General features: G+C 38.2%; 1 pseudogene; it reads left to right on the forward strand.

The window, feature by feature from the left end:
* The first annotated feature begins 24 nt into the window (after positions 1-24).
* Positions 25-10217, forward strand: LOC123880312 (annotated as a pseudogene).
* The last annotated feature ends 792 nt before the right edge of the window (positions 10218-11009 follow it).

Raw genomic sequence — 11009 nt, forward strand, 5'->3', positions numbered from 1 at the left:
AATAACACTGACAGATATGCAATGCTATGTTACCAACACTCAGTCCGACAAGGATCTTTTTTCATCTTTTGAAGGCACGTGTTTTACTGGTTTATTATTCTGGATTCTTCAGTGCCCTTTTGAGCCTGCTAGGAGCGACTGTATATAGTGATCTGTGCTAGGAGATGTGGTTAGTTAAGTTTCCTTCTCTCTTGCAAATTGTAATATTTTCAATGATTGTGAAAGAATCCGAACACTTTTAAGTGGTCCGGCCAAGTCCTAAACAATAAAATTACATTCATTTTAGACATACTTTTATTGTAATATCAGTAGTATTTGATAGAGGAAAACGGGGCAAACATTCAGTATTTTTTGCCCCATTTTTTAGGGTAGGATAGGGTATCCTTGGCACCCTTCAGAACCCTAAAAATTGAAAGATGCAATGCAACTTATGATTTTTTGAAGGTAACATGAACTCCAGTCAATGTTTGAAGATGAATGAAGAGCTGCAGAGGCGGCTTAAGGAAGTAGAGAAGAAGTACGAGGAAGCACAAAAGAAGTTAAAGGAGTTAGAAGCCAAACTGGCCCTGTCCACCAACATTGTGGCTGTTGACATCAACGGTAAGGATAACGCGACGCCTACATATAGAGTGGAGTAGAGTGGAGTGGAGTTGAGTAGACTGGAGTGAAGTGTTAACTAGGTTATTTATCTATTACATATTTTGATGACCTTTCTGGCGCAGTGGAAAGCGCTGTGGTCTTGTAAGTGGGAGGTTCCTGATTCCTGAGAGGAGTAGTTTGTATTTTCTAAATTGCCTCTGGTTTGGTCTGGTGGGACGCTTCGGCCGTGGCTAGTGACCACCCTACTAGTAAAGCTGTGCCGCCGAGCGATTAAGCGTTCCGGTACAATGCCGTGTAGAAACCGATCAAGGGTTTAATGTAACTGCCATTCCCCTTCCAAGCTAGCCCGCTTCCATCTTAGACTGCATCATCACTTACCATAAGATGAGATAGTCAAGTCAAGGACTAACTTGCATCAGAACAAAAAAAAAATCTAGTTACAAATAAAAAAAATGATACTAAAAATATTTATCTTGGTACAATTTTATTCAAAAAACTTTCCTTCTTGCGTGTTAGCGAAACAAGCATTATGGAGTCAGCGCATCAACGAGGTGGAGCTTATTCACGGTGCGCTGGAGAGCAAGTTGCTTTCTCTGATGAGTCAGCAGCGCGTGGTCGCACTGCAGTACTTCCTGCGCACGCGCGCCTTTAAGCACGTCGCTGATCTTGCGCACCGGTCGTCTTGCGACGCGCTTGAACAGGTAAGTACTTACTCTAATGAATTAGCTTTACATACTCTTACTTTGAACATTATCTTTGGTTTAGGACTGGACCGCTAAAAGTTTGAACTAAATTAGTCTGTATAAGTTTGTTAATGTTGTACAACTACTAATTATTTGTATAAATCTTAAAGATAGTTTATAATTATGTAGTTTAGTATGTAATGATAGTTTAAGACTTGAACTATGATTAATTCTTCTTAGATATATACCGAAGACACCCCGCGTCAAGAGCTTACCTCAGAGACTTACACACAAAAACAATTGAACTGGAATTTGCAAATTATGGATGTGTGGAAAAAATGGACAGAGACTGGCAAAAAACTGCAAAACTTACTCAACTACTGCATAGCTGACTGCCCTTACTTGAACATATACGTCGAGAATATCAATCTACGAAGCAAGAACAGAATAATCGAAGCTCAAAATGATCTAAAAGAAACACTTTTGTCAATGATGATGAACGAAATAACAGTTTTCACAGAATGTATGGATGATGTTTTCAATATCTTGAAAAAAGTGTATCTAACTTTGAAAGATTATGGGCACGCCCCACCTACATTGACTATGGAATACCTCAAAATTATAAACAAGGTTAAATCAGCAAAAGGCATAAGCTGGTCGGATGATGTTGAAAAAATCGATCCGCATTTCGAATTCATATTGACTTTGGATCTAGAAAGCCCGATAGCCCCTATCAACTTCAGTCAAGATCAAGATGTCAAAAATAGTATGATTGATGTTATAACGGATAGCGACGACTTGGCTGACATTGAAAAATAAGGAACTTTGTACCAAAAAGTGTAAAGGTACACTGATTAAACTCCAAAATAATGAAACTATAATCATAAATGATTCATTCGAAGCTTTGGATACCCAAAATATTAACTCTGCGAAAAAGTTTAAGATGGAGAGAGCAGATATGGAGAATTTGAACAATTTTAGTGAGCTCAACCCAGCAGATTTGAATTCGAATTTTGAGCTTGCGAGAAAGATGGATGTGTTGAAAAAGTTGCCCGTCAAAGGAGTATCAAACGAGGTACAGCCTATGAAGAGGGGTCTGACAGATCGCACCAACACTATCCAGAGCTTCAATAATGACAATAAAGGTAGGTGTCACACTCATTTCACTCAGGTTGAAATCTATAGGGCACACTTTGACTTTCCATTCGATGAATTTCGACTGTAACTTAGCTGTTATTGTATTTCACTAATGATATGCCGTTGTTTACTAATCCATGTGACGTCATGACAGTTTATGAAACTCAACAAAATGTCGTTTTCGCGGGGAAATTTGAAATACAAAAATTAAATAATAATAATAATAATAATATTAATAATAATTTATTGATACTTATACATACATGGGTTACATAGCAAGATTGAGATTCCTACCTTCTGCATTAGGAAATACCTGTATTGCAGAAGGTAGGAGTACAAAGTTTACAGTTTTCTTAATTAATTTCTAATATTCAAACTTAATTAGGCCAAAATTATGGATGACTGTGTGTGTGCACTTGTGTTTGTTTATGTGTGTGTGTAAATGCATAGTAGTTGGGTTTTAATGCTGTTCAACTTTGTTATACCAGCGCGTATCGTGAAGCCGGTGCTGCCAGTGAAGAAGCGCGTGGGTAGCGCGACGCCGCGGCCGCGCGGCCCGGCCTTCGGCTCCAGCGTGCCACGCGACTGCACCAACTTCCGCATGGGTACATACTAGCTCACCCCTCCTTTTGCATCTTCATCTTCCCTTTCATTGAACTGAATTACTGGGGCAATTTCATATTCATACTGGCTGATACCCGCGACTTCGTTCTCGTGGATATAGGTATTTAAAAATTCCGTGGGAACTCATTGATTTTCCGGGATAAAAAGTAGCCTATGAGTTAATCCAGGGTATAATCTATCTCCATTCCAAATTTCAGCCAAATCCGTCCAAACATACATACATACGAATACATGCATACAAACTTTCGCGTTTATAATATTAGTATTTCCTTTTTATATTGTTCATTTAGCATTTCACATTCATGTAGGTTTTTTCAAAATTATTGAAGAGCTCTGACATTAATATTTATTTTTTGGATAGAAGCAGGCGATACTTTTCCATGATATACAAGCAACTAAAATCTTAATTTGCTATAATCCTCCAAAACACACAAATCTTTACGGTATATGGTAACGTGCAATATGCGATATGAACCAGCCGCTCTGCCACTACTATAGAAGCAGGAAAAGCATGCAGTACACAACACCAGATCTTCCAGAACACTTTTTTTTTTTTTTTTTTTTTATTCACTATAGGTAAGCGCTTGACCACAATCACACCTGATGGAAAGTGATGATGTGATCTAAGATGGGACGCGTTTACCTAGAAGGTGCCTATTCACTCTTGTTTTAAAGATACCCGGATTGTAATTGGTAGGAAACACAGATCGCGGAAAAGTATTCCAAACCTTAGCCATGCGTATGAGGAATGAAGACGCAAAACGTTTTGTGCGTGTAGATGGAATGTCGACGACATAAGGATGGAAACTCGCCCGACGTCTTGCGGTTCGGTGGTAAAATAAACACTCAACATATTGAGCAGAAAAAGCCCTTTGTTATATCACAGTAGAAACAGAATAGTAGGCTAACTAAGGCCGATCGGCGAGTTAATTACCTACTCCTGCGTTGACGCCTAGGGTTGTCACTTTTATTTTTAACTAGCTGTGCCCGCGACTTCGTTCGCGTGGAATAGCTCTCAGCGCGCTTTATATAGCCACGGACGCTCAGGCGCGAGGCGTGTAGTACGTACTCTGTACGTTAAAAATGTTCGCCGTGATTCTTTAAATTGACAACTTTTTTATTTATGAACCGATTGACAGAAAATAAACACTAAATGTTAAGTGAAGCTTACTACAATATATTAGTGAAAACCGTATCTAAATCGAATAAGCCGTTTCTGATATTAGCGTGCACAAACACACAGACAAACAGACAAAAAAATAATAATTACAATTTCGGGTTCGGCACCGATATAATAACAACCCCTGCTACTTTTTTTTTATATATTTCCATTGTACAGACACCACTTTTCTACAATTTTATTATATGTATAGATTAAATATTATTTGCGTATTATCTATGACAGCACTAGGTTTTTAATTTCGTAATAATAATAATGAAATGTTTTACCAATTCATAAATGGGGTGTAAATAAAAGACGTTTTAAAAAGAAAAGACGAATTTTATATTGAAGAATGATAAGTCCGGTTTGTTGGAGTCGTTATTGAGACACCCGAAGACACCACAATAAATTTTGGCTTTTTTTGAAGTCATAATTGTTATTAACAAAACAAAAAAGAGCGAGCGTGCAACGTAATACGCAATTGCGCGCGATTAGCATGGTGGCGCGGCCCGTACTGCCGGCCGCTTGAGCCACTTGAGACTATGCGAATGTGTGCGTGAAACTTCCGTGCGTACACGGCGCCCGCTGCTCACGCATACATTCAAACCGGCGGCGGCCACTTTGTATGAAGTTAAACTACTGTTCTGTTTGTACTGTGGTTATATGTTCCCTTCCGATACCGGAGCATCCTCAAGAGATGTAGACTCTACATATACAATGCACAATTTTATATTGCAAAATGCAATTTTGTTGCTTGCTTTTCCTGCTGCTTTAGTAGTTTGCCTCAATCAAAATCGTAACTAAGTGAAACTTGTAACTTTCTCAATAACCCGTCCCGTGTTATCGAACATTGGTTTTGACGTGTTGCCTTCGATGTTAATTAGTTACGCAGGTTCGAGTTAATTTTACATTACAATGGCGTCGATTCTGATGTTTTTCTCTAAACTAAATTTCGAATATTTGCATTTTTTTCTTCTTTATATTGCTAAAAAAGGACGGAAAATGAATTTTAAACACTCTCAATGCACTCTACAAAAAATAGGCCGACGACTGGCTCCTAAGGCCACGATGTTTGATAGGTCTAAAGGTCGTAGCCAACTTACACGACACTGCTCACTGTTGCAACACAGCTCCTGAACGGTACCACCTGTACAGCTAGCAGACAACTCTATCTCAGATATCGCGTCTACTCGCTGTCCCCGCTCCTATATTGCTAGCAGCCCTCTATTGCGGCGGGCGAGTGGCGGCGGCCGGCGTCCTTCCACCCGCGCACGTACGCCGACCACCGCTTCAAGCGAGCAGCTGCCCTGCTCACAGCGCGCGGGCCGCTTACTTGAACTTGCGGTACGCAAGACGTCAACTATTGAGTGGCACGATTGAAGCACTGATTAGTTCAACCGTTGAACTAGTGGGAATTTTTATTCCCACTAGTTCAACTCTTAAGAGGACTTAGATGCAGTTGAACTACTGGGAGTAAATAGTTCAACTAAGGTAATTAGTAGTGTTGGTAAATTCACGGAAGCTGATTAAATTAAATCAAAATTTACATTTAGTTACTCAGTTTAGGAGAACTTAATTTGGTCTCAGTCCATCCAACATTAAAGCTGGCTTTTTTTAATACAGGCGTAATAATACGCCTGTATTTAAAAAAATGAATACTGAAAACAATAATAAACAAAAATAGTTTGTAAGCTGTGACCAAAATTTTTTGGGTTTTCCTTTCACAGTTTATTGCGAATTGCGATGTTTTAGCTCAAAAAAGAAATATTTCATACACCCAAAATATGATTTTCATAATTTTTTTTTTAAAAGAATATTAAGTATTATTAAGTATTATTTATTATTAGTTAAATGACTAATATTCCCCTTTCCTCTCCAACTAAGCGTCAGGCTTGTGCTAGGAGTAGGTATGACAATAGTGCAACGGGCGGGGTTTGAACCATCGACCTTTCGGTTTTCAGCCCACTCCTTTACCGGTTGAGCTATTGAGGCTCTGTATAATTAAATCAATTACAAAGTAATTGTTCGTTCATTAATACATCATATCACCCTATTCAAGCACAAACACCCACAGTGAACTTATTGTTTTAGTGTGTTGATAATATTATAAAATCAGTGCAGCACGCTGATTTTTGCCTGCTAAATTTTACACAAAATGAAATTGACACCATAATTAGGAACTCTGTGAAGAAGCTGCTGAAGGTAAAGAACCAGCTTCAACAGTTTACAAAAGACTAGTTGAACTAGTGAGAATTTTTATTCCCACTAGTTCAACTCTTAAGGGGACTTAGACGCAGTTGAACTAGTGGGAATTTTTATTCCCACTAGTTCAATTGATTAGTGCAACGGTTGAACGTGTGAGAACGAGGAGTTCTCAGGGAGTGGGAACGAGCAAGCTCGCTTACCGCGCGCTGTCTGCTATTTTGTGTTATTACTGTAAAATGCATCTCCAGAGCACGATGCTCCATATTTGACTTTGGTTGGGTGGGAGGGGAGTCGTGTAAACCGGCTACGACCTTAACAGTTAACACTGGAATTCGTAGTGAAGATAGGGGCTTCTTTAGAGGATCATTCAGACGACATGTGTCAAAACCTTATTGCACTGCATAAAAGTCGACTATGAATTCCAGTGTAAATTGAATTAAGTCTATCTACCCTTTTCATATTACATTGGTAAGAAAAAGATGCAAATACTCAAAAATTTTGTTGCTCTCAGAACCTTTACCAATACTGACAAGCTACGCGGTGTTATTGATTGAGTTACAAAATTAATAATAATAATCTTTTATTAATAAAATTAAAAATATAAATTGGGATAGAACTAAATAGAGAGAGAATGAATGCCAATGAAAATTTGCGTCGCGCGTTGAACGCTGCATGTGGCGTAAACATTTTCGTCGTGAATTTGAATATTTGAATCTTTCGTCGTAAAAACGTAAAGCGATTTTGCAAAAACGCAATTTTTCGTTGGCGTGGATGGGCCTTATTGGTGTGAGTATAATATGGTATGTTTTTATCAGAGATGGAAAAAAGTATTTAAAAAAAAAAAACAAAACTTTTTGTTTAAAGTTTAAATATGTTTAAAATTGCTTTTTAGTGTTCCGTACCCGAAGGCTGCCTACAGACCCTATTACTTAGCCTCCGCTGTCCGTCCGTCCGTCCGTCAGTCTGTCTGTCAGCGGGCTGTATCTCGTGAACCGTAATAGCTAGAGAGTCACATATTGTGTATGTCTATTGCCGCTATAACAACAAATAATAAAAAAATCAAAATGGCCGCCATGAAAAAACAAGTACATAATCTTGTATGATGGATACGGAACCCTTCGTTTGCGAATCTGATATGTACTTGATCGGTTATTAAAAAAATATGTGTAAAACAATTCTTTAAAACAAGGCCAACCCTGATTTTTATACTTTTTTGCGTGTGAAGTTAATACTAACAAAATCAATGTTTGTGTTCCTCCACTAAAAAACTAACAGATATATTATAGACTAACAGATATATAAACTAACAGATAGATATAGCAAAATAATTTTTAACTGTTTCTTGACTAACAGATATGTCAAGAAAAGATCCCGTCACCCAAAGATCAGTGGGTTTTAAAGCAGTTCGCGGGCGCGAGCGGCCGCAGGTGCATCCCTACTCGCGGAGCCTACACCAGGAAGAGAAGAGCGAGTGAACACCGAGTGAACAGCGAGTGAATAGTGAGTAAACAGCGAGTGAATAGCGAGTGAACACCGAGTGAACTGTGAATGAAAACTTCACAGGCGATAGCCACAATATCTATCATTATGTTAGTGCTAGGCCTACAGGTTAGTGTTAGTGCTAGGTCTATAGAAGAGATATCCACGTTTCACTCGTCATATCGACTCGTATATAAACTGTGTATAAGTGATACCTACCAAGTTATAGAAACTTTTGCATACTTTTAAAGGATCTTTGATTAAATGTTTTTGACTGAGCAATAGTGAATATATGTGACGAGCAGTTTTAAGATTATTTAGTGACTTTAGACATCCAAGTGTATTCGTTTGATTAGTATCGTGTATAGATTGAGTAATATTTATGCTAAAATAATTATTATCTCTGTTTAAAACCCTCGCTGCGGCTTGGGTATTAAAATTTATGTTTTCAATTGAATCAAAAGTGACAAACAAAACGAGACTAAGTATCACTCGAGTGAACACTCACTCCAAAAACCTAAATTAAGACGTAGTCAGTCAACGTAGTCTATGTTTTGTTGAAAACACTTAATAATTGGATCATAATAATTACTATCCCGTTAAATAAATCTCTTAATAAACACATTATAGGCATTAGGTATTCCCTGTGGGTGGATGGTTTATTCTCTTTCAAGCAAGCTTTATAGACACGACAGACAAGGAGGCTAAATATTACGCATCCATCTTTCCGAAGTATGTTATTTTCATAGAGTTGCAACCAAAGTTGCAACCAATAAATCCTTGGGTAGGTAAGGGGATGGTATCACTATTATGTCAAAATGACAATACACAAATTGACTGACGTATGCGAAAGACTAAAAGTTAATGCGGGCATTCGCAGCAATCTCATTTCCGTTGCGAAGTCAATCCTATATCCATAAAAATAAGGCAAAAACTTCCTAAATTCCCTATCCCCAACTCCTGTATCTAATTTCGACTCTATGACTTAACAGTAAGATATATTTTGGATTAACATCTAGAAAGCATTGTTATCGAACCCGGCCGTTGCGAAAAAAAATGAATGGGAGTGAACAAAAGCTCATAAAATTTGGAGATTAATCGGGGATTTAGACACAATATAAACGAAGCGCACACATGTCACTGCTTGGGGAGAACTTGGTTTATTTGCCGATGACATAACTATTTACCGGAGGGAACTGTCATGAAGTAATGTAGTATTTAGTGGCACACAGTTGCATTACCCAAATGACTTATGATCATTTTCAGTCATCATCATCCTCACTCCTAATCACGGCTCATCGGCTCACTCCTAACCACGGGTCTAAGCTTCTAAAGGGCTTCCGAGACGGTCAAACGAGCAATTAATTTTGTTTTGCTTGCTCAAGCATTCGTCAAGCAGTTTGAACCAGCAAGACACTTTTCTCATTTCTTACCTGACCGTCAAGGCAAAAATATAAAATCGTATCTATCATGGTCCAGCGCGTAAATGCTTGACTCAAGCATCAAGCAAACAATGTTAACGGTCAACATGCTTGGCTCAAACAAAAATCTACGTGTTTACCATCAAGCCGTTTGACTGTCTCAGAAGCTCTTCAGAATGGGCACAGTATTCATCGTAAAACTGTGGAATGGGAAGGGTCCAGCCATAGTCTACCATGCTGGCCAAGTGTGGATTGGCACCAGACTTGAAAACATTAACCTTTGAAAATATCATGGAGAACTCAGAGGCATGCAGGTTTCCTCAAAATCAAAGTCAAAATCATTTATTCAAAGTAGGTACAATTGTACTCCTTTTGATGGTCGAAATTGTTTCGAGGGTTCCAAACGCGCCCAAGTCTGAGTTGAGTTCAGTCTGAGATGTTCAATTGCTGAAAACGCACATACCTACTTTAAAGAAGTTAGAGATAGGTGCTCGGGTTCGAATCCCGGGTCGCCAACTATAGGAAGCCGAGTAGGCTATCACCGCATTTTCGAAATATCGGACGATGTAGAACGAATCAATCACATAGTGTTCAAATATTACGTCGATCTTTTGAAGTCTCACTAATTTCATCGGCGCGTTAGAAGTATCATGTACTTAGCTCACTGTGTACTTACTGCTGCATTTATATTTTCAGGGGTCGTCGTAGTTTAACTGTGCGATGATCGTACTACTCCTGACGAGCCACAACTCTCTCACAAGCAAGTTCAGCAAGAATATTTATCAATTCAGCCAACCGCAAACTGATATTGTAACAAATAACAATGATTGATGCAGCTTTATCCCAAATTTTTTATAAAAAAAGAAAAAAAAATAATCCTTGAAAAATCTAATTGAATAAATCTAATTGAATTTTGAATTTTGAATTTTTGAATTCCTAAGTTCCTATCTGACTTTAATTAAATTGTTCTATGTACCTACTTATTTTCTGAACTTTTAATTACCATAGGCATTGCTAATGCTTGGTGTGGTGCTACGATATGCATAAAAATAACTGTCATTTTGTACATACACACGTATCCTTGAGTAGGTACTTGTACTTATGTCCATTTTAGGACTTCAAACTGTCTCGTGTGGTATTAACTTACCAAACGTTTAATATTAATATTGTACCTGAGGTCTCTGTACAAAAAAGTAGGTATAAACAAAGAAATCAAACTAAGATTAGGTAAATATACCTGTACTTACAGAAAATATTTTTATCTCTTAGTAAATGTTATACTACTTAAGTATCTACTTACCTATCACTTTATTTTACATCAAAAATACATTATTAACATAATAAACATAAAAATAAAAATAAATCGCTTGGCGGCACGGCTTTGCCGGTAGGGTGGTGACTAGCCACAGCCGAAGCCTCCCACCAGACCAGACCAAAGACATTTTAGAAATTGCAAACATGCCAAACTGCACCTGCCGGGACCTCCCACTTGTAAACCCACAGCGCTCATCACTATGCCAGGGAGGTCGCCAAAGTCAACGATAGAGCTTCAGCGCAACTATTCACACACGATCACCGCTTAGCTGCATTTATGCCGATGTGGCGTAGTCGTATTGTGGTCCGTCTGAATACACACCAATTAAAAAAAATATATGTTACATTAAAACTTCAAGCCAGCTTATCTATTGACTGTACAAA

This window comes from Maniola jurtina, chromosome Z, assembly GCF_905333055.1.
Source record: "Maniola jurtina chromosome Z, ilManJurt1.1, whole genome shotgun sequence".
NCBI lineage: Eukaryota > Metazoa > Arthropoda > Insecta > Lepidoptera > Nymphalidae > Maniola > Maniola jurtina.